The sequence below is a fragment of the Scyliorhinus canicula genome, chromosome 4 (assembly GCF_902713615.1).
Source record: "Scyliorhinus canicula chromosome 4, sScyCan1.1, whole genome shotgun sequence".
Classification (NCBI taxonomy): Eukaryota; Metazoa; Chordata; class Chondrichthyes; order Carcharhiniformes; family Scyliorhinidae; genus Scyliorhinus; species Scyliorhinus canicula.
In genome coordinates, this window is record NC_052149.1 from 194397777 (window position 1) to 194421672 (window position 23896).

The following is a 23896-nucleotide window of genomic DNA, read 5'->3' on the forward strand; positions in this document are numbered from 1 at the left end:
TGTGCATGGTTAAAATATTTGCAGATATGGGAGACCTGGACAAACTGCAAACACTTTTGTTCATCAATGTCTGTCAATGGAGTTCGTTTTCATCTGAGCTTTCCCCAATGATGCAATTACGGAACAGGGGAAGCTCTGGGGAAATTCACTTCCATTTCATTTTTGAGCGTGATTAGCTGATATCTGTATTCAGGGGCCATTGATTCTGACATATCTCCAGTACAGTAGTGAATGGATCATCAGGCCGAGAATCAACCTATCCATTGCACCACCCACATACAACATGATGTTAGAATAGCTGTAAAAAAAAACCTCAAAACATCTTGATCATTTTTGCACTGAGCGAGAAATACATTAAATCTTTGTCATTGTACATACTGTGGTTTTCGATTCTTGCTGTTCCTTCCAAGCACATATTATTTCGGCGTATCAGAATCTTTCCCTCCTCAATTTCCCTTCATCAGCCATTTATCGTCTTGTAAGTACCAACCTTAAATAAAAAACATAAATTTACGCTTAGAAGAATAGAAAAGCTGTATATTATTTAAATAGAGATTGCAGAACTCCTAGGTACAAAGTGATCTGGGTGCCCTGGTACATGAATCAGAAAAGGTTAGTGTACAAGTCTCACGGTAGCATGGTGGTTAGCATCAATGCTTCACAGCTCCAGGGTCCCAGGTTCGATTCCCGGCTGGGTCACTGTCTGTGCGGAGTCTGCACGTCCTCCCCGTGTGCGCGTGGGTTTCCTCCGGGTGCTCCGGTTTCCTCCCACAGTCCAAAGATGTGCGGGTTAGGTGGATTGGCCATGCTAAATTGCCCGTAGTGTAAGGTTAATGGGGGGATTGTTGGGTTACGGGTATACCGGTTAAGTGGGGTGATCATTGCTCGGCACGGCATCGAGGGCCGAAGGGCCTGTTCTGTGCTGTACTGTTCTATGTTCTAAGTCCAAGTATAGCAAGTGATTATGAAAGCAAATGGAATTATGCTGTTTATTGCAAGGGGAATGGAATATAAAAGTAGGGGTGTTTCGTTACAATTGTCTATGGTGTTGCTGAGACCACAATTGGAATATTGTGTATAGTTTTCGTCTCTTTCTTTAAGAAAGGATGCGTTAGATCCATTTAAGAGAAGGTTCATGTCATAATATACACCAGTATATCATGGTGCAGACACACACACTGATGGACACACAGTAGGACCAATCAACACGCACAACACCGCAGCCAATCACCAGTTAGAGCACACACACTATAAAGACAGAGGGCATCAGTTTTCCCGCTCATTCGGGATGCAGCCTCTCAGAAGGACAGAGCTTACAGCACAGATCTTCACCATGTGCTGAGTGCATAGACTGGTTATGATAGGCATAGGTCTTTAGTTTAATCTAACATCGTGTTAACCCACAGGGAAAGTATGTTCAACAGTTTCTAGCTTAATAAAATAGTGTTGTACTATTTTATGTGTTGGTAGCGTGTATGTGTTCCACGGATCCAGAGCACCCAACACATCAGTTCACTTGAGTGAAACCTGGAAAGGAGGGAGTGGGGGTTATTTTATGAGGAAATGTTGGACAGGCTAGGCTATATTCCTTGGAGTTGAGAAGATTGAGAGTTGATCTCACTGAAACATAAGTTGGGATTTTTCACTCCAGTTCCTCTCGGGCGGCTTCGGTAATGAGAACGGAAAAATCTTGCCAGAGGCCCAAATTACGTATTACTTTGGCGCAATTGTCCCCAACACCGCCAGTGACATAACGGGAATCCTGACATTCATAATCAGGAACCCTGTTATAATAAATTTCATCTCATTGGCAGGCCTCTACACCTGATCATACGACTTTACCCCCACTGCACCCCCACCATTAGATAATCCATTCACATCGGTGTGAGAGCGCGCCGGCATGAATTACGACTCGTCTCCCACAGCATGCACCTGGCAAAAGACCCGCCAGAGGAGCTCAGGTGAGTGCATTGCTCATAGGGGACAGGGCACATTGTCTGGGCACTACCCCGGGACCTCTCATGGCACTATGCTCTGGGGAGGGGGGGGTCTGTGTATCGTGGTGGAGGTTCTGGGGGCGGGGTTCCATTATAAATTTTGTGTGTTGTGGCAGCCTTTAAAAATGGCTCCCCGATCTTTGAAAAACTAAAGTGCTGGCGTGGCAGGCTGAATGAGAACTCACCCTGGCAGCATGACCTTGTGGGACCCGCTGGCGCGGCAGCTGAACCAGAACTCACCCTGGCAGCATGACCTTGTGGGACCCGCCCCTTTAGATTTCTTTAACTACGTTTCAAGCAATACGGTGGAGAATGTCATCGTTGGGACCAGCGGATTCAACCCAGCTGTTCCCGCCCACTGTCACACTCTGCATGAAAAGGGAAAAATGTGCTGAGATGCTGAGGGGACTTGACAGGGTGGTTTCTGAAAGTATGTTTCCTCTTGTGGGAGAGACCAGGGAACAAAGTTTAAAATGAGGCGGGAATTCTCCGGGTCTGCCACCTAGTGGCAAGATTCTCGACAGCCTGTGGAATCGGGCAAAAAACGGGTTTTACGCCTCATGTCAGACCTGTTGCGAGTCTACTGGCCCGCTCCACCGGACCCAAAGGATTTCCCACTCCAAGCCACTGGAAAAATGCAAAGTCCTTATCTGCATTCATTTGAATGTGATTATTGGGTTGGAGCCCAATTCTATGGTCTCCCGTAATGCTCCCCCCACCTCCAACCAGGGGTTCCACTGGCATGAATTGGTGCAAGTCCTAAGAAGCGAGGAACTGCCAGCTTGCAATCCGAGGGGAGCAAGGGGGTGAGTAGCCTTCTTATGCTAGCCTCCAGGGTGCCAAGGGGAGGTCCTTCATGGGAGGTGGGGGTCAGGGGAGCTTGGGATCGGCTGGGGGTCAGGGGAGCTTGGGATCGGCTGGGGGTCAGGGGAGCTTGGGATGTGCTGGAGGGGCTCAGGTTTTAGGTCTATCCTGGGATCGGGGTCATTTATGGGGCTATTTTATGGATGGGGCTGGTTTAGCTTACTGAGCTAAATCGCTGGCTTTTAAAGCAGACCAGCAGCACGGTTCGATTCCCGTACCAGCCTCCCCGGACAGGCGCCGGAATGTGGCGACTAGGGGCTTTTCACAGTAACTTCATTGAAGCCTACTCGTGACAATAAGCGATTTTCATTTCATTTTGGCTGGTCTTTCTATCTGCAGCCTTTAAATTCTTTAAAGCGTCTGTTAGCATGTCAATATTAAGGTTCTCTGAGAATAAAGTGAAAGTTTTACCATCTACAGCCTTAAAACCTTTGATAGTAGGTTGAAATGAAAGATCTATGAGATTAAGGTAAAAGTATTCCATTTAATGTGGTGGAAACATTTGAAGTGGTCTTTTTCAGTCAATTCCATTGCCCTTTTTCAAGCCTGTGCGCATGCCCTAGAACAATGTTTTTCAAACTTTTTACCGACAACCCACTTTATCTGCATTTTAAAAGTTGTTTCCAGACTGCTTGATACCATGAAAATAAATAACTGTATTCTGGAAGAAATTCAACCTGCTGTTTTGGAAAGCAAACCAGAGCATCCATACAGGGGGTGGGATTCTCCGACCCCCCGCCGGGTCGGAGAATCACCGGGGGCCGGCGTGAATCCCACCCCCGCTGTCTCCCGAAGTCTCCGGCAGCAGAGATTCGGTGGGGGCGGGAATCACGCCGCACCTGTCGGCGGGCCCCCCCCCCCACCCCGGCGATTCTCCGGCCCACGATGGGCCGAAGTCCTGCCGCTGTCATGCCGGTCCCGCCGGCGGGAATCAAACCACCGACCTTACCGGCAGGGCGCGGGCGGGCTCCAGGGTCCTGGGGGGGGGGGGGGGGGGCGTGGGGCGATCTGACCCCGGGGGGTGCCCCCACGGTGGCCTGGCCCACGATTGGGGCCCACCAATCACCGGGCGGGCCTGTGCCGTGGGGGCACTCTTTTCCTTCCGCGTTCGCCATAGTCTTCATGATGGTGGACGCGGAAGTGACCCCCTCCCCAGCGCATGCACAGGGATGACGTCAGCAGCTGCTGACGCTCCGGCCCATGCGCGGACTTCCGCTGGCCGGCGAAGTCCCTTTGGCCCCGGCTGGCATGGCGCCAAAGGCCGTTCCCGCCAGCCAGTGGGGCGCCAACCACTCCGGCACGGGCCTAGCCCCTTAAGGTTAGGGCTTGGCTCCTAAAGGTGCGGAGATCCGTATCTATGGGGCGGCCCGATGCCGGAATGGTTCACGCCACTCCATCCCGCCGGGACCCCCTGCCCCGCCGGGTAGGGGAGAATGCCGGCCTAGGTCTTCAGTGCTACGTGCTGGGCCACCCCTTTGAAAAGGGTTTTCTGGTTTATTGGATCTTGGTATTAAATTGGAACAGCTAAAGGAGGAATTTATTACGGGTTATACATAGATTACCGTAGCTCTGTGGGGTATATATGTAGGTAGTTGATTAAAATGCTTACTGTGTGTGTTTATAAAAATATTAACTAAATTTGTAGAATAAACTTTGTTTTGGATTAAAAGTGCTTAAGACCTCTGTTGAATCCCTGAAAGGCAGGCCCTTGTGCTGATCGTAACCAAAATCAATAAACAATTGTAGGTCAGGTGAACTTCTTGATATATTTTGGAGTTTTCTAAACCCTGGCCCGTACCAGCCTCCCCGGACAGGCGCCGGAATGTGGCGACTAGGGGCTTTTCACAGTGACTTCATTGAAGCCTACTCGTGACAATAAGCGATTTTCATTTTTCATAACAATTAGCATTGGGAGTGAATGGAAGCTGATTATGAGCCTGGGCTGGTGATCTTCAGCCACACTTGGAGTTGTTACTGAGAAGCTGGACTCCTATCTCCGCATGTACCTGGGGGGCACGGTATCATAGTGGTTAGCACAGTTGCTTCACAGCTCCAGTGTTTCAGGTTCGATTCCCAACTTGGGTCACTGTCTGTTTGGAGTTTGCGCTTTCTCCCCATGTCTGTGTGGGTTTCCTCCCACAGGTGCTGCGATTTCCTCCCACAGTCCACAAATGCGCAGGTTAGGTGGATTGGCCATGATAAATTGCCCTTAGTGTCCAAAAAGGTTGGGTTGGGTTGCGTTACTGGGATATAGTGGCGGTGTGGGCCGGTGCAGACTCGATGGGCTGAATAGCCTCTTTCTGCACTGTAAATTCTATGATTCTATTGAGTTGCATTGAAATCGTCCGGCCCCAAACCAAACGGGTCCTCAACAACAGCAGAGGGGACACAGAAAGGAGCAACAAGCGATTCATTGATTGATTGATTGTCACATGTACCAAAGTACAGTGAAAAGTATTTTTCTGCGGCCAAGGAAATGTGCACAGTAGACCAAAAAAAAATTGAGAGAGCACATCGACAAATAAGTAATTGGCTACAGTGAGGAACAGGGACCAAACAAGCAAATATGACATGAGCAAGAGCAGCATAGGACATCATGAATAGTGTTCTGACAGGGAACAGATCAGTCCGAGGGAGAGGCATTGAGGAGTCTTGTAGCTGTGGGGAAGAAGCTGTTCCTATGTCTGGATGTGCGGGTCTGTACCTTCTGCCTAATGGAAGGGCCTGGAAGAGGGCAAAGCCTGGGTGCGAGGGGTCTCTGACAATGCTGTCAGAGTTCATTTACAAGCTAGCCAGAATTCATTTACAAATCAGTGGAACATGTTTCCAGTCAGTTTGTCTACCCACAATTTTGAAGAGAGAGGAGAGGAAATAATCAACCAAATGCAGAGTCTTGCTAGGCAAGTTTAAATTCCACAGCTTTAGCCACCGTGTGTTTTAATGGGGCTGCAGGTGGGTTGACAAGCAAGAGAAAAGGGAAGACACTGAGCCCATCACCCTTCATCAATGAACTGCTTTTTGCTTTCACAGCAGAGTATGAGGAAGGCAGTGTTGGGCAGAAATGTGACATTGCGTCCGATGGGAGGAGTGCTGCCAGTGGAGACAACGTTCACTAAAGATTTGATTTGTACAGCATTTTATCACCTAGGCTTCACTCAAGTGGGGAAGCATGCATTGCAGACTTAGATATACAGCTGTGTGTGTGTGTGTGGAGGGGCTCTAAACAGGGACACACGCTGGGGATCATTTATGGCGATACATTTTTCAACATCCCATAACCCCCTCAAGGGTCGAGACCCCCACTTTGACAAACAAAAGCCTAAAAGCTTTGAACTGCATTATTTGCATTTAAATTCACAAACAATTGCCTTTCGATTAACAGGTCCAGGCAGTTTCAAATGAAAGAATACCATTGTTTATTTATATAGCTCTCCAGGAGTCCATTAATTCTGAAGAGCAGCTGTTTTTCTAACTGCAGTATTTTCTAAAAGAGGCTGGGTGAGATTCTCCGTTTGGGAGTCTATGGGCTTTATTGGAGAATTTGCGTGTGGCCGAACCCTCACCAATTCTGGGACCGGTGAGGAGCTAGCAGCAACACCGGGTGAAACCTCTGACTCCTGCACCAAAACCAGCTGGAGAATGGGCAGGTCCCGGGCCACGCATGGGCATGGTGACAGCCTGCAACAATCGCGCCGAACAACATGGCACTGGCCATGCACGGACCTGCCAACCACAACCCCACCAGTCCCCCCAGCCCTCGCAGAAGCCCCCCCAGCCAGAGGCACGGATCCCGGCAGAGTGTGGCGGAGCTGGCAACGGGTTCCCGATCGCTCAGACGCCACATCCTCCGCATGGTCCGGAACCCGGCCCATTGAGGGGTGGAGCATCGCGGGAGGGCCTGCCAATGATGTGCCAACACCGTTGCGATGGCGCGCTACGTGATTATGCCATTTCCGAGCGGGCGCAGCTTGGCTGACCAGCTTCAAACCGGCACCAGCCCCGATTTGGGCGTCAGAGTGGGTTCTCTGCCCGATTGCCGATTTACAATATCGGCATCGGGCAACGGAGAATCCCGCCTTATATTGTCCTGCCAGCGGAGAATTGCTACCAATTTACGTTCCCCCTGGGAGCACAAATCTGGAAGCAACTCAGTATTCCTCGCCATGGAAATTTATGCATGACGAGTGGGATCCGCTAACGGGCTGCCATTTTGAGCAGGTGGGCCCGATAGTGAATTCTCGCAGCCGGTCACCCCTCGCACCACAAATCAGTTCCCGCAACCTCACCCCCCCCACCGCGAATCACAAAGCAGCCCCCCATCCCCGCATATTCTGGGTGCCCCACCTTCACTCAAGTATGGAGGTGATCCAACCCGGTCCCTGCCCAGGTACGCCCGAACTAGGGGCCTCCTTAATAGGGGACCCCCCACAGGGACAGCCTTAATATGCGGACACCCGACAGGGACCCCTTTAATTAGCGAACACCCCACAAGAAACCCCTTAATAGGGGGGCACATCACAGGGGCCCCCCTTAATAGGGAGACTCCCCACAGGGACCCCCTAACTAGAGGGACGCCAATTAAGGCACCTGGGTGGGTATCCCTATTAAGGGTGTCCCTGGATGGACATCCTATTAAGGGGATACCTAGAGGAGGTCCCCCATTATGGTGGTCTCTTCGGGGTGTCTGCCATTTTACGGGTCCCGGGGACCCGGGGGGGGGGGGGGTGTCTGGTAGGGGAGGTCATGTATTATGGGGAGCAAGGGTGGCCTCTGGATGGGTTTTGGAGGCAACTCCCATCAGGGGTTACACCCTTGGCCCACCGCGAGGTCCATCACGTCAGGCTCAAATTTGGTGAGACCTGTTGTGATTCCTGCCCGCTTGAATTTCGCCGCAGAGGACCAGACAATCACGGCGGGCCAGAGAATAGGGTGCCCACCCGCTAAGAGAATAGGGTGCCCACCCGCTAAGAGAATAGGGTGCCCACCCGCTAAGAGAATAGGGTGCCCACCCGCTAAGTGGATGCAAATGGGTCATTAAGACTCATTTGCTTTTATTTCCATCATTACGCTGGCGCGCGGGCGCGAATCCCAATCCCGTCGCTAACGGGGATCCGGAACATCGAGGTTGGATCATGGAACAGCACCTAGCACCAGGTGGAATCACTCCAGTTTTATCGCTGGCAGGAGCCTTAAACTGCAAACAGAAGAATAGTGCGCAAGATATCTCCCATTTAAAATGGAGAGAAGAATTCTTTTCACTGAGAGAGCCATGAATCTTTGGAGCTCTCTGCTCCAGAGAGTGGTGGAGGCAGAGGTGGATATTTTTAAGGCCGAAGTAGATAGGGTCTTGATTAACAAGGGAGTCAAGGTATATCGAGGGTGGGGGAGAATGTGAGCTGAGGCTGCAGTCAGATCAGCCATGATCTTATTGAATCAGGCTCAATGGGCTGAATGGCCTGCTCCGAGTTCATATGTCCGTATGTCAAATGAAAAAATATCCTAAAACACTTTGTTCACGGGTTGTGCAGTTTAGATAAACATAACTTTATGCCTCAAAATGTTTCCATCTTTCTCAGAAAAGAAATGTTTCAACTAGTTTCGAAATAGGAGGTTGTGATTGGCTGATATCCATGTCAATCAGAAGGGACCCAATATTTCAATTTTAACTTCTCAGCAAATCTTAAATCAGTTAGAAAATAAAGTTTGAAATACTCAAACATTTTCAGTAAGAAATATATCACACCCAATACTTTGCTTTCTAAATGTTAGGGAGTGGGGGTGGAGACTGGGGAGGTAGATATACATTTGGGTGCCGGAGAAACAATTACAGTGGGCAGCACTCGAATGGGTTTGGGGTTGGTGTTGTCACTTGCTTCTCCCGGACGGATCTCGCTGCTGCCACACGCTCACCTCTGCTACAGCCGTTCTTCCTGTCTTTCCCTGTATTCTCCTTGTTCTCTGTTCCTGGAGATGCCAAGTTTGTTATCGTATCCCGTGCCCTCCTTCCGGCTGTCATTTCCCTGCCTGTCCCCGCCCCACCACCTCCCTGGTTCTCCTCTCTTGTTCCCTGTCCCTTCCCTCTCTCCCCCCCCCCCCCCCCCCCTCCTGTGATTCGCCTTTCTTTCCTCTTAGGCTTAGCTGCTCCCCCCCCCCCCCCCCCCCCCTCCTGGTCTATCTTTCCATTTCATGCTTTGGCTACTTTTCCCTGATTCTTGGCTACCTGGCTGTTATTCTGCTTGTTCATTGGCCACAAACAGGTCCCGGAACAATTGGGTGAATGGCTCCCACGTTCTGTGCAAGCCGCCGTTTGACCCTTAGATGGGGAATTTGATTTTCTCCATTTGGAGGGAATCCGAGAGGTCGGACAGCCAGTCTGCAGCTTTGGGTGGTGCTGCTGACCGCCAGCTGAACAGGATTCTACGGCGGGCGATCAGGGAGCAAAGGCAAGGGCGTCCGCCCTCCTCCCCAGGAATAGATCTGGCTGGTCTGAAACTCCGAAGGCTGCCACTTTTGAGCATGGCTCCACCCTCATCCCTACCACTTTGGACATTGCCTCGAAGAAGACTGTCCAGTACCCTGCAAGTCTGGGGCAAGACCAGAACATGTGGGCGTGGTTGGCCGGGCCTCCTTGGCACCGTTCACATCTATCCTCCACCTCTGGGAAAAACCTACTCATACGGTTTCTTGTTAAGTGGGCTCTATGTACCACTTCTAGCTGCGTCAGGCTGAGCCTTGCGCATGTGGCGGTGGAGTTGACCCTATACAGTGCTTCGCTCCAGAGTCCCCACCCTATTTCAATCCCCAGGTCCTCCTCCCCTTTCTTTCCTGTTGCGTGCAGTACAGTGTCGGCCCTCTCTATCAGTCGGTCATACATGTCGCCACAGTTCCCTTTATCTAGGATGCTTGCATCCAGTAACTTCCAGTAGTGTCTGTCGTGGTGGTTGTGGGTACGTCCTTGTCTCCTTTCGGAGGAAGTTTTTGAGTTGTAGATACCTTAGCACGTTCCCCCTGGCTAGCTGAGCTTCTCTGTCAGTTCGTCCAGTGTTGTGATCCTGCCGTCCGTGTATAGGTTCCTGACTGCAGTGTCCTTCCGTCCTGCCTCAACCTTTTGAAGGTGGCGTCAGTCAGTGCTGGTGTGAACCTATGGTTGTTGCAGATGGGAGCTTTGTCCGACATTTTGGTCAGGCCAAATTGCTGCCGCAGTTGGTTCCAGGATTGGAGGGTGGCTATCACCACCGGGCTGCTGGAGTGTTTTTTGGGTGGGGGTGGGAGTGCCGCCGTTGCGAGGGCCCGGAGGGAGGTCCCCATGCATGAGGCATCTTCCACGCGCACCGACACGGCTTCTGGCTTCTTGATCCATCCCTTATTCGCTCGGTCGTCGCCGCCCAGTGGTAGAATTGTATGTTTGAGGACAGCACGGTGGCGCCATGAGTAGTCCTGCTGCCTCACGGCGCCGAGGTCCCAGGTTCGATCCCGGCTCTGGGTCACTGTCCGTGTGGAGTTTGCACATTCTCCCCGTGTTTGTGTGGATTTCGCCCCCACAACCCAAAGATGTGCAGGGTAGGTGGATTGGCCCTTAATTGGAAAAATGAATTGGGTACACTAAATTAAAAAAACGAATTGTAGGTTTGGAAGGCCCCCCCCCCCCCACTGGATTTTGTTTTTTGTAGGACCTTCTTTGGGATCTTCGCAATCTTCTCTCTCTCTCTCCCCCCCCCCCTCTCTTCCCCCCCCCCCCCCCCCCCCCCGCAATACAAACGCCATGATTAGTTTGTCCAGTGCTTTGAAAAAGGCCTTGGGGATGTAGATCGGAATGGATCTAAGTAGGGCAGTACGTTCATTTTGATTGTCTGGACTCTGGACTCTCCCCGCAAGGGAAAGTGGGAGTGTGTTCCATCTTTGCAGATCCTTTTTTACTTCCTCCGTCAGACTGATGAGGTTCCATTTCTGGATTCCTTTCCAGTCATGGGCTATTTGGATCCCCAGGTAGCGGAATTTGTGTCGGGCTTGTTTAAACGACAGTCCCGTTAGTGCTGTCCCCCCGACTTGTGGGTGTACAGGGAGGTGAAGATGGCGGCGTCTACTGGCCGCGTGTGGTCTGGGGAGGTGAAGGTGGCAGCGCCTACTGGCCGCGTGTGGTCTGGGGAGGTGAAGATGGCGGTGCCCACTGGCCGCGCGTGGTCCGGGACGAAGATGGCGATGCCCATTGTGTGTAGGTCAGGGGGGAGGGGGCGATAGCGGCGACTGCACGGGCCTGTCACACCGCGACAAAGTGCCCCTTTTTGCCGCAAGCCTTGAAAATGGTAGTGCGGGCCAGGCAGCATTGGCGGGGGTGCTTCTGCTGGCCACAGAAGTAACATCGGGGACCCCCGGGTGCGCGGGTTGGCACAGGCATATTGGCTGGGTATAGCCCCGGCTGGGGCGGCCGTCTGTGGGGTCGGCGAGGGAGAGGAAGGGTAGGCCATGCGGCCGGAGGGGTAGGCCTGAGCATTACGTGAGGCGACCATCATGGAGAGTGCTAGCTTTTTAGTCTCAGCTCAGTCGATCGTGGCCCCTTCTAGCAGTCTTTGGCGTATGAGGTCCGACCCAATCCCCGTTACAAATGCATCGCGCATAAGAAGTTTGGAAAGTTCAGTGGCCGTAACGGCCTGACAGTCACAGTCCCAGACGAGTGGGATTAGGGCCCGCCAGCCAGAAGTCTTCTATGGACTCACCAGGGAGTTGAGAGCGAGTGGCGAGTACGCGCCTGGCGAAGAGTGTGTTTGTTTTATGTGCGTAGTTTTCTTTGAGGAGTGCCATGGCTTAGGCGTAATTCGGGGCATCCTGGATCAGCGGAAACACATTGGAGCTCAACCTTGAGTACAGGATCTGTATCTTCTGAGCCTCCGTCGGAGGGGTGGTCGCTGAGTTGATATAGGCCTCGAAGCAAGCTGGCCGCGTGTGGTCTGGGGAGGTGAAGGTGGCAGCGCCTAGTGATTAAAGTCCTTTCTGGCGTCGCTTGATTGCGGATCCAGCTGCAGGCGATGTGGTTTGATTCGGAGGTCCGTCTTTTAGAAAATCTTACTGCAATAAATTGATGCACGATCAATTGTACAAATACTAAGGATGGATGCAACTGTGGCTTTATTGCAGTATGATGTGTGGCCTCCCACAGTAGCTGGCGAAATAGCTGCTAGCTGGAGGACACGCATATTTATACAGCAGGCAGGGGCTACCGGCGAACCTGTAATACAGGTCCTACCTTACATCACCTAATACAGGTGTAACAGTGATTCACCACACCCGTCTCCAGCCTCATGTCCATGTAATGTGGAGCGTGGTCTGATATCACAGTTGCGGAGTATTCCACTTTGTCTAGCCCCGAAAGCACCGTTTTCCCCATCACAAAGAAGTCAATTCTGGTGTAAACGTTGTGTACTGGGAGAAGAAGAATAACTCCTTCTCCCCTGGGTGGACGAATCTCCAGGGGTCTACCGCTCCCATCTGTTCCATAAAGTGACTGAGTTCCCTTGCCATGCTTGAGGTTTTCCCTTTTTTGGGGTTTGATCTGTCTGTCTTTGGATCCTGTACATAGTTGAAGTCCCCCCCATGATTAGTCGGTGCGTCGCTATGTCATGGATGTCTGCCATGGTCTTCTTGATGAAGCTCGTGTCGTCCCAGTTGGTTGCGTACACGCTAACTAGTACTACCAGTGCCCCCTCCAGGGCCCCGCTGACCATGACGTACCGTCCCCCCGGGTCCGTAACCATCTTTGTCGCCTTAAACATCGTCCTCTTGCTAACCAGTATTGCCACCCCCCGGCCCTTGTCCCATAGCAGGAATGGTAGGTTTGTCCCACCCAGCCCTTTCTTATCCACAGTCAGCCCTGCTCTCTTGGGTGTGTCTCTTGGAGGAAGACTATGTCGGCCCTCATATTTCTTAGGTGGGTGAGGACTGTGTTGTTCCTCGTGTCTTAATAAAGCTCGTAGTCTCAAGTGTGGAGAAGATGCTTTATTGTGAGTTCGTTCAGTTTCCAGAGCTCGACCTAGAACTACCTTCCAGTGCTAACTACCAGCTTTGCTTGCTGTGTGTCCTGCTTACCAGCCCGCCTGCTGTGAAGAGTGTGTCCTCACTTCCTGTCCTGATCTATTTATATGGCTCTCCCGTGCTCCCTCTAGTGGTCGCTCAGTTGTGTTGCATCTGGTTAACTTGTGATCACCACATCCCCCTTTTTCTCTTAACATATTTTCTGAACATCGTTAAAGAAAATTGTACATCCTGTCCCAGTGTATTTATAGCTCTCCCGCTCGTGTTTGCTCTGTTGTTTTTGTATCTGGTCAATCTACGATCACCACATCCCCCTCTTTCTCATTACATAGTTTCTGTACATCATTAAGGAAAATTATACAAAACAGTAACTTATGATATGCGTATCTATACAAGTGATGATGCTATTGCCTTAGTTAACAAAACCAATGTATTTATATGTCCATACTTAATACACACATTTATGAGTCCAAACTTGATGAATTTGTTCAGAGCTTTTTTTTTTTTTTTTTTCTTTTTGTTGTTGATGACGTGGTGATATTGATATTGCAAGTCCACTGTGAATGTTGTTGGTGTTCCTTGTAATCTTAAGTACCCAATGCGTCATCCCGAGGTGTTTGCATGGTCACATCACTGATGTTGACTGGCATGGACTTTTTTTTTTTTTTGTGCTTGTGGTGTTGATTTATTGTCTCATCCGCCTTGGATGCTGGTGTGCTTGCTCGTTCTGGAGCAGACGTGAGTTTGTGCGATTCGTTGTCATCCCATGACATGTTTGTAGTCTTGTTATCGTTTTGCAGTGTGCTGTGGCATCGTCCATCATGTGCCAAGTAGTGCCATTGTGTACAAGTCGTTGTTTCATTGCTGTTGTTTCTGTCGTTCCTGTTTTTGTTGTTTCCGTTGCCGTACTTGTCGCTGTTTTTGTCGTTTCCGTCTTTGTTGTTGTCGCTATCTTTGCTCCTGACTTTGTTGTGTTTGTTGCCATTCTTGTTGTTTCTGCCTCTGTCGTTGTCGCTTCTGCTGTGCTTCTTGCTATTGTTGTTTGTCTTGTCGCGCTTCATGTTGCTTTTCTTCTTGCTGTTGTCGTTCTCGTTTCTGCTGTGCTTCTTGCTATTGTTGTTGGTCTTGTCGCGCTTCATGTTGTTTTTGTTCTTGCTGTGTTTCTTTTGACTTTTGTTTTTCTTGTTATACTCTATGAGTGTCCCGAGTGGATAATTTGAGTCATTGAGCATTCCGTCTCGCGAGTGGTGCGAATGATCTGATGTTGCATCGGTGCAGGTGACATCAATCAGTTGTGGAGAATTGGATTCCGCATCTTTGCTTTCTTGGTGCTCGTCTTCTCGCGAGTGGTGCGAATGATCTGATGTTGCATCGGTGCAGGTGACATCAATCAGTTGTGGAGAATTGGATTCCGCATCTTTGCTTTCTTGGTGCTCGTCTTCCGGAGTCAAAGTCTTCTTGATTACATTTGACGCGGTGTCTGTGGACTCTCGGCGCTCCTCTTCTGGAGTCCAAATCTGCATGATTTCAGTTGACGTGGTTTCTCTAGACTCTTGGTGCTCCGCTTCTGGAGTTAAAATCTTCATGATTTCTGTTGATGTTATCTCACTGGACTCCAGGTGCTCCTCTTCTGGAGTCAAAATCTGCATGGTTTCTTTTTGTTTGATGTCTCTGGACTCCAGGTGCTCCTCTTCTGGAGTCAGAGTCTGCATGGTTTCTTTTGGCATTGTCTCTGTGGACTCCAGGTGCTCCTCTTCTGGAGTCAAAATCTGCATGTTTTCTTTTGGCGTTGTCTCTCTGGGCTCCAGGTGCTCCTCTTCTGGAGTCAAAATCTGCATGTTTTCTTTCGGCATTGTCTCTCTGGACTGTTGGGTGGCCCGACTCTGTGCTTCTGTACAGACAAGCTGAGAACTGTCAGTCTCACTGTGATCCTGTACGTCGAGTGCGAGCACCTTGTCACTGTTTTCGCTCTGTGCTTCGGTACAGACAAGCTGAGAACTGTCAGTCTCACTGTGATCCTGTACGTCGAGTGCGAGCACCTTGTCACTGTCTTCGCATGCAGTGGGCAGAGGTGCATTGTCTTCTTCTTGTTCCTGTGAGCGTGTTGGACTTTCATAGTCCGCTCTTTCTTCTTGTTCCTGTGAGCGTGTTGGACTTTCATAGTCTGCTCTTTCTTCTTGTTCCTGTGAGCGTGTTGGACTTTCATAGTCCGCTCTTTCTTCTTGTTCCTGTGAGCTTGGTAGACTTTCATAGTCTGCTTGCGGTTGCTCAGGTACAGCGGGTTTACCTTCATGGTCTTGTTCATGCTTGGTGTCCGCCCGGGAGTGTTTGCTTGCATCCCTGTTGGCGTCTTTCATCAAGGCACTGTGGAGCCTGTCATCGCTCGCTCCGTGGAGTCTTCCTGTGCTCTCTGTGTGGCGTCGTCTTCGTCTTGGGTATTGCTGTCATCCAATGTATCGACGAGCTGCCATGGCACCATGGTGTTGGATTCATCCACCATGAGTAGAGTCGTGTTGAGCTTTGCAACGGTGTCGCTGATGCTGTGATCAGCATGTCCAAATAACTCCTCCATGTCTGAGTAGTATTCTTTGAAACCCATTTCATCTTCGTTGGCTTCTTCTACCACGAGTTGATTCGTGTTGAACTTTGCGACCGTGTCGCTGATGCTGTGATAAGCATATCCGTCTGACTCAGCTGTGTCTGAGTAGTATTCTCCGAAAACCAAATCATCCTGGTTGGATTCTTCTACCACGAGTTGATTCGTGTTGAACTTTGCGACCGTGTCGCTGATGCTGTGATAAGCATATCCGACTGACTCAGCCATGTCTGAGTAGTATTCTTTGAAAACCAAATCATCTTGGTTGGATTCATCTACCACGAGTTGGTTCGTGTTGTGCTTTGCGACCGTGTCGCTGATGCTGTGATAAGCATATCCGACTGACTCAGCTATGTCTGAGTAGTATTCTTCGAAAACCAAAGCATTTTGGTTGGATTCATCTACCACGAGTTGGTTCGTGTTGTACTTTGCGACCGTGTCGCTGATGCTGTGATAAGCATATCCGACTGACTCAGCTATGTCTGAGTAGTATTCTTCGAAAACCAAAGCATTTGGTTGGATTCATCTACCACGAGTTGGTTCGTGTTGTACTTTGCGACCGTGTCGCTGATGCTGTGATAAGCATATCCGACTGACCCAGTCAGGTCTGAGAGGTAATCGTCGAAAAACAAATCATCTTTTGTTGTGTCGGAATTCTTTTTGTTCGCTTCACTGTGTGTGGTGAAGGCAGCTTTTTCCAAGGTTTTGTGCAAGTTGTTTTTCACTGTTGGTTTAAGTTCAGGCGTTTTTCTGTGTTCTGAGGCAAGAAAATTTGGTTTTACCACTTTAAGTGTCTTGTTTTCAATTTTCGGGCATTTCCCTTTTAAGTGGGCGTGGTCAGGATTCTCAGACGTCATGACGTCACGCATAGGAACGACTTGCACATGCGCAAATCGGCTTTCTTTCCTTGTGCGGTTCGGTGTCCATTGCGCATGCGCGGCTTGCGCATGCGCATGACGGTCCGCGACGAAGACTTTTTTTGACTGCGCATGCGCGGCTTGCGCATGCGCATAACGATCGGCGCCGCGATCTTTTGTAAACTGCGCATGCGCGACCTCCGGTTCCGGCGCATGCGCAGACGCGATTTGTAGTTCTTTGCTTACCAGAGACTGCAAAATGTGCTCCGACGCCATTTTATCGCGGATTTCAGCGTTTTTTTCTTTCTAAAAGTTGTAAGTTACCTTTTCTTTCCGATCTGGACTGGATTTCAGCGTTTTGGCTTTGTGAAAAATTCATGTTATTTCTTCTTTTTGATCTGTACTGTGCATTCGCGATTTCCTGATCTTTTTGTGATTTTTTAAGTCTTGCATCACTCAGTCTCTGTGCAGGTTGGACTGTGAGCATGCCTTGCTGTTCAAATTTCTCACAGTACTCTTCAAATTTGTTTAGTAACGTTTGTAAGCTGTTCCTGTCTTCACCTTTTGAGTGTTTAAATCCATTATACACTTTCCTATTGATGAGAATTGCTATTTTAATTTTGTCTGAGGCGTCTGCTACATCATTAGCTATGAGATAAAAATCGAACATTTGTTTGAACCTTTTCCAGACATTTCTTACATTACCAGTCGTGTCCAGCTGAGGTGGGTATCCATGCCACATCCTCGAATTAGCGATGTCTTCCCCAGTCAAATGTCCAGTAGGAGATTTCCATGCCATTTTGTGCTTTCTGTATCTGCAGCTGAGTTGTCCTGTCGTAAGCATCCTGAAATCACTGCTGGTACCATGTGTTGTTCCTCGTGTCTTAATAAAGCTCGTAGTCTCAAGTGTGGAGAAGATGCTTTATTGTGAGTTCGTTCAGTTTCCAGAGCTCGACCTAGAACTACCTTCCAGTGCTAACTACCAGCTTTGCTTGCTGTGTGTCCTGCTTACCAGCCCGCCTGCTGTGAAGAGTGTGTCCTCACTTCCTGTCCTGATCTATGTATATATGGCTCTCCCGTGCTCCCTCTAGTGGTCGCTCAGTTGTGTTGCATCTGGTTAACTTGTGATCACCACAAGGACTCTGGATCTTTTCACTGGGTTGAGTCCCCTTACGTTCCAGGTGACTATCCTGGTGGGGGGCTTCTGTCCCCCTCGGTCCTGTGGGATTAACCATACTTATCTGGTGGACGCGCCCCTGCCCTCCGGGGTTTCCCTTTGTTAAAAGGCTGTCCAAGATGGCCGCTGTCAATGCTCTCCATGCGGTCGGGTCCCTGCGCTCCGGTGTTTCCCTTTGTCCAGGGGGCACCTGACGTGGCCGCCCACTGTACGTCTGCCACGCGGGTAGTCCCCTGCAATCTGGGGTCTCCCTTCGCCCAGAAACCGTACTGGGTGGGTGCTTGCAGCGATTCCTTGTTTTGAGCCCTTGGTTGTGGCACTTTGTAGCCCTATTCCTTTTCCAGCCTTGTTTGTCCCTCCTTCCCTGTGTCCCCCCTCCCCAGTTTCTCCCTCCCAGTGTCCCCCCCACCCCACTGGTCTCTCCCTTTTCCCCCCTCTCTCGTATACCCCTCCTTTGTCCCTCTTTCCCCTGTTCCTATCCCCGTTTGATCTCCCGCCTCTGTTGAGTGGTCCCCCCCACCCCCTGCCTGGCGCCTTCCCCCCTGTTGGGGGTGTGCTGCGGCCCTGCTTTGTTGCATGCCCCCGGTGCTAGCTTTCCTGCTAGTACGGTGGCCACCGTCTCAGGAGTTACTGTCTCGCTTCTCCCCTGCCCGGCCTCTGCGGTTTTCTGCCCGCTCTTCCCCCATCCTACCCTGCACTCCTCTTGCTTGCTCGCCCTTCTCCGCTACTCTCGTTCTGTCGTGCTGGGGCCTGGTCTCCCAACTGATGCGGTCCCTCGGGCAGTGGTTTGCTTTTTGTTCAGGGTGCGCTTGCCATAGCGGGGGTGGGGGCGAGGGGTGGGGGAGGCCTGCCATTGCCTCACCCCCCCCCCCCCCCCCCCCGTCAGCGTGTTGTTACCCTTTGCCAGGGGCCCCTGATTTCTACCCTAGCTGCTGGTTTTCCAGCCTGTGTTCCTCGACAAACTTGTTTGCTTTGGCGGGGGCTGTAAAGAAGTATTCTCTTTCTTGGTATGTGACCCAGAGTTTCGCTGGGTACAGCATACCAAAACGCACTTTGTTCTTGTGAAGAGCTGCTTTCGCTCTATTGAATTCAGCCCATCTCCTGGCTAGGTCTGCCCCAATGTCCTCGTAAACTCTAATGAAGTGTCCTTCCCATTTGCAGGTTCTGTTTTTCCTGGCCCTGCGCAGGATTGTTTCCCTGCTTTATACCAGTGCAGTTTAGCTATAATTGTCCTTGAGTGGTCCCCTGCCTTGGGAACATCTATATATTCTTACAGGATGAGGGAAAAAGACATGCCTTCAACTCAGAAAGCTGCTGATGCGTGTCAGGAAGTTCCACTCACAGCCTTTACTCTGAATGCACAGTTGTGATTGGTAGGCCCCTCCAATTCTTCTGGGGAAAAATATGCGAAATCCAGTCTTTTAAAATGGGCTCGGAAGTAAAAACTTCACAAAGTTATTAAATATAAAACACAATTCCCTTTAGACTGAATAGGGTTTGCTGTCTTGGTACCTGTTGGTTTGAGGCCTATAGATTTTGTGGGTAATATAAATTATGAACTGTCAGCGGGGGAAGCTTAATCATTTTAGTTTAAAGTATATACTTCAATATTATTAGTTTATTTAAAGTTGTTTGCAGTCAGTAGAGGGAAAAATAGTGGGTCAATTTTTCTCTAAAAGTATTGTGACCTTTTTGATTGGCTCACCTTTCTGGGGGCCTCACGGTAGCATGGTGGTTAGCATCAATGCTTCACAGCTCCAGGGTCCCAGGTTCGATTCCTGGCTGGGTCACTGTCTGTGTGGAGTCTGCACGTCCTCCCCGTGTGTGCGTGGGTTTCCTCCGGGTGCTCCGGTTTCCTCCCACAGTCCAAAGATGTGCAGGTTAGGTGGATTGGCCATGCTAAATTGCCCGTAGTGTAAGGTTAATGGGGGGATTGTTGGGTATACGGGTTACGTGGGTTTAAGTAGGGTGATCATGGCTCGGCACAACATCGAGGGCCGAAGGGCCTGTTCTATGTTCTCTAGGTTATCCTACCTAGACATTGAATTTTTTTTTTAAATTTAGAGTACCAAAATATTCTTTTCCAGTTAAGGGGAAATATAGCGTGGCCAATCCACCTACCCTGCACAGCTTTTGGGTTGTGGGGGGAGACACGCGCAGACATGGGAGAATGTGCAGACTTCACACAGTCAGTGACCCGGGGCCGGGATCGAACCCAGATTCTCGGCGCCGTGAGACAGCAGTGCTAATCAGTGCACCACCGTGCTGCCCTCTACCTAGACATTGATGATTAATTGTTCTCATAGATCCTAATCATATTTCATCTGTAGGTTCCTAGCCACTTTTTTCACATTTAAACTGGATACTATTTATCTCTTTAGTTCTGCAGTTTATTTACATCCAATCATTTAATTGTGATAGTAAATTATAACAATGTAAAAATGCAATGTCAAAAGTGCCGCCATGGCAAAACCTCTGATAGTTACCAGAAAAATTTCAGCCATGAAAAGCCAGATTTTGCAGTGAAATAACGCCACTCGCATTGATCTTTAAGAGAGCTACCCTCAAAGATCTAGCAATCTCTGTGGCATGGATTTCACCTCTCTTGACATTAAATTTAATCTGGTGCCAAGTCAAGGTGATCATCTGTTGCCAAGGAATAGCGATGTCTTTTGTTACGGCTGTACAAGAATTCCAACAATTTTTCAGACTGTGAGGGACGACTACTAAACCACAGGAGAAATAACATATTTTAATTTGAACACAGAATTAACCATATTAATAACAATAGCTTTACAATTAAGAGGTATAACACTTTTTAAATAAAGAGGGAAAAACCTTAGCCCATTGTCTACACCTGCCACGATATGTTCCAATTAAGCAACCCAATAGAGTTCAAATGCCAAAGTTGGGCGGCACGATGACACAGTGGTTAGCACTGTTGCCTCACAGCGCCGGGGATCCGTGTACAATTACGACCTTGAGTGACAGTCTGTGTGAAGTTTGCACATTCTCCCCGTGCCTGCATGGGTTTCCTCTGGATGCTCCTGATTCCTCCTACAGCCAAAAGATGTGCCGGTTAGGTGAATTGGCCATGCTAAATTGCCCCTTGGGGATCAGAGTTACTTGCTTCTCTCTTTATTGTCTTAATCTTTATTGTCACACGTAGGCTTACATTAACACTGCAATGAAGTTACTGTGAAAAGCCCCCAGTCACCACATTCCTCTGTGCAGACCTTTGGAGAGAGACCCTTTCAGGAACAACCTGAAAATCCTTCTGACTTTTTTGTCATAATGAAGAAATACTGTACAAGTCCAAAATTAGGCTTTTAGAGTCAGAACAATTGTTCAACAAGTAATATATAACATAGTATGCTGTTAAAAGCCGATTTAACCTCATTAACAAATCATAACTTATGGGAAGGGGGGGCGTATATTTGTGCTATTTGCTGGGGCATCCCCTTACTTGGCCCAGGGACAGCTCACTGAGCAATAAAAGATGGCAAGCTCTAAAAGCCGGAGGGCCAGAGGCCTACCAGCCTAAAAGAAACAGCAATTTGTAATGGAAGGTAAGTAAGAGAGAGTGTACTTCAGGATGAAGATGCCCACTCTTCAACATTTTAAAATCTAAATTTAAGAAATGGCTTTTGGAGCCAGGTCACCACAACGGGAAGAGAACCCCTTTACAGGGTGGCCTGCAAATGCTTCTGAAACCAGGCAGGCAGGGTAGGCTTCTATGCCTTCCTAATACTTACCCTTAAGCCTGCTACTGAGAGGTTACCTCCAGGCACCTAACCTGGCCCTCACCGCTTGAAGGCAGACGGGAAAATTCAAAGTCAGCTTCTTTCAATCAGATCCAATCAGTGCTTAACAAGCTGCTATAGCGACATGCTTTATGCTGGCAAGTTAGCCCTGCCGCCCACTGCAACCATCTCCTCCTCCTCCCCCCCCCCCCCCCCCCCCATACACACACACACACACACACCTCAAATCTGTGCACCCTGTAGAGAAGCATAGAATCACTGACAGCAAGTTTTGGAGTTCTGTATTTAATTGAGCATATATGGACTCCAGATGTTGCTGTCAGTTTCCGACAGTTGCTGACACAAATACTGACAGTTTTGCTGTTGTTCCTACCACAAAATCTATGTCAAAGATTTAGAAATGCAAATTTGAAAATGTATAATTTTGATATAGTATAACAAACCTTGTAAAATAAAATAACACCAGAAAAACACATTAAGCATTTTTGCATTGCACACTGCAAATCAAATAAAAACAGAAAATTGTGTCCTTTCTGATGCACTATCAATTACGACGAGACGAGAGTAGAGAGTAATGGAGGCTTTATTACACAGAGATGTGTGGGCTCCTACAGCTGCTGCCGAAATGGCTGCAGCTCGGTGAGCCCACACATTTATACTCTGCCTACTGGGCGGAGCCAGCAGGCAGGGATCTACCCCCGTACCTGTAGTACAGGAGCCTTACCATATTACATCTCATGTATGTCATTTATACAAACAGTGGTGACTACCACATTCACCCACTGTTAAAAAAGAGTCCAGCGGAGGTGGTGGGAAAACTAGTTACATGTACGTGAGCATTTTTAAAGTGTACATTTTTGGGGAAAGTTCACAAATTTAGCCGGTCGGGTGCCTTGATCCTCCGTTGTGAGCGGCGCAGCCCAGTGGTGATGTAGGCGCCGGTTCGGTTACCGGTGACTCCGGGAGCGTGTAGACCTCATCTTCATCCCCGGGTGGGACCAAGGGGAGGACAGATCGTCCTGGAGCGGGGGCTGTGGTGAGGTGCACTGGGGGGAGGAAGGGTAGCGCCTGGGGAGGTGGGGGTGGGGAACCAGCTGGTGCCAGGTCACTGAGGGAGACTGCGTCTTGGCGGCCGTCAGGGTACGCCGCGTAGGCGTACTGTGAGTTTGCATGGAGTAGCTATACCCTCCCGACCAACGGGTCCGCCTTATGGAGCTGCAAGTGCTTGCGGAGGAGAACGGGTCCTGGAGCTGCCAGCCACATTGGGCGTGAAACCCCGGAGGTGAACTTCCTGGCGAAGACGTTCATGGGGGGTTTCGTTAGTCACCATGCAAAGTAGCGATTGGATGGAGTGGAGGGCATCGGGGAGGATCTCCTGCCGGCGGGAAACTGGGAGACTTTTAGACCGTAGGACCAGCTGGATGGCCTTCCAGACTGTCCCGTTCTCCCTCTCCACCTGCCCGTTTCCCCGGGGGTTGTAGCTGGTCGTCCTGCTCGAGGCAATGCCCTTGCTGAGCAGCAACTGACGCAGCTCATCACTCATAAAGGAGGATCCCGGGTTGCTGTGGATGTAAGTGGGGAAACCAAACAGGGCGAAGATGGTAGTGAGGGCTTTGATGACTGTGGCAGACGTCATATCGGGGCATTGGATGGCGATGGGGATTCTGGAGTATTCGTCAACCACGTTAAGGAAGTACGTGTTTCGGTCAGTCGAGGGGAGGGGCCCTTTGAAATCCATGCTGAGGCGTTCAGAATTGACGGGAGGCATTCACCAGGTGCGCAAGGCCTGGCCGGTAGAAGTGCGGTTTGCACTCCGCACAGACTTCGCAGTCTTTGGTGACCGCCCTGACTTCCGCAATGGAGTAGGGTAGGTTGCGGGCCTTTATGAAGTGGAAGAACCGGGTGACCCTGGGTGACAGAGAGCCTCGTGTAGGGCCCGGAGTCGGTCCCCTTGTGCGCTGGCACATGTACCTCGCGATAGGGCATCAGGGGGCTCGTTGAGCTTACCGGGGTAATACAAAATCTCGTAATTGTAGGTGGAGAGCTCGATCCTCCACCTCAAGATTTTATCATTTTTGATCTTGCCCCGCTGTGTGTTGAACATGAAGGCAACCGACCGTTGGTCAGTGAGGAGAGTGAATCTCCTGCCAGCCAGGTAATGCCTCCAATGCCGCACAGCTTCTACGATGGCTTGGGCCTCCTTCTCGACGGAGGAGTGCCAAATTTTGGAGGCATGGAGGGTGGGTGAAAAGAATGCCACGGGTCTGCCTGCCTGGTTGAGGGTGGAAGCCAGAGCGAAGACTGATGCATCGTTCTCGACTTGAAAGGGGAGCGTCTCGTTGACCGCGTGCATTGCGGCCTTTGCGATATCGGCCTTGATACGGTTGAAGGCCTCGTGAGCCTCGGCCGTCAGGGGAAAAGCGGTGGAGTGAATGAGTGGGCGGACCTTGTCCGCATAGTTAGGGATCCACTGGGCGTAGTATGAGAAGAACCCCAGGCATCGTTTGAGGGCCATGGGGCTGTGGGGGAGTGGGAGTTCCATGAGGAGGCGCAAGCGATCGGAGTCGGGCCCTAGAACTCTATTTTGCACCACATAGCCAAGGATGTCTAAGTGG

At 50.1% G+C, this 23896-nt stretch overlaps 1 protein-coding gene across 1 annotated transcript in view; it reads left to right on the forward strand.

Annotated features, from left to right (window-relative positions):
• Window positions 1-23896, forward strand: part of LOC119965276 (short transient receptor potential channel 7-like) — a 236265-nt gene that overhangs the window by 50472 nt on the left and 161897 nt on the right. The gene's annotated exons all lie outside the window — the stretch shown is intronic.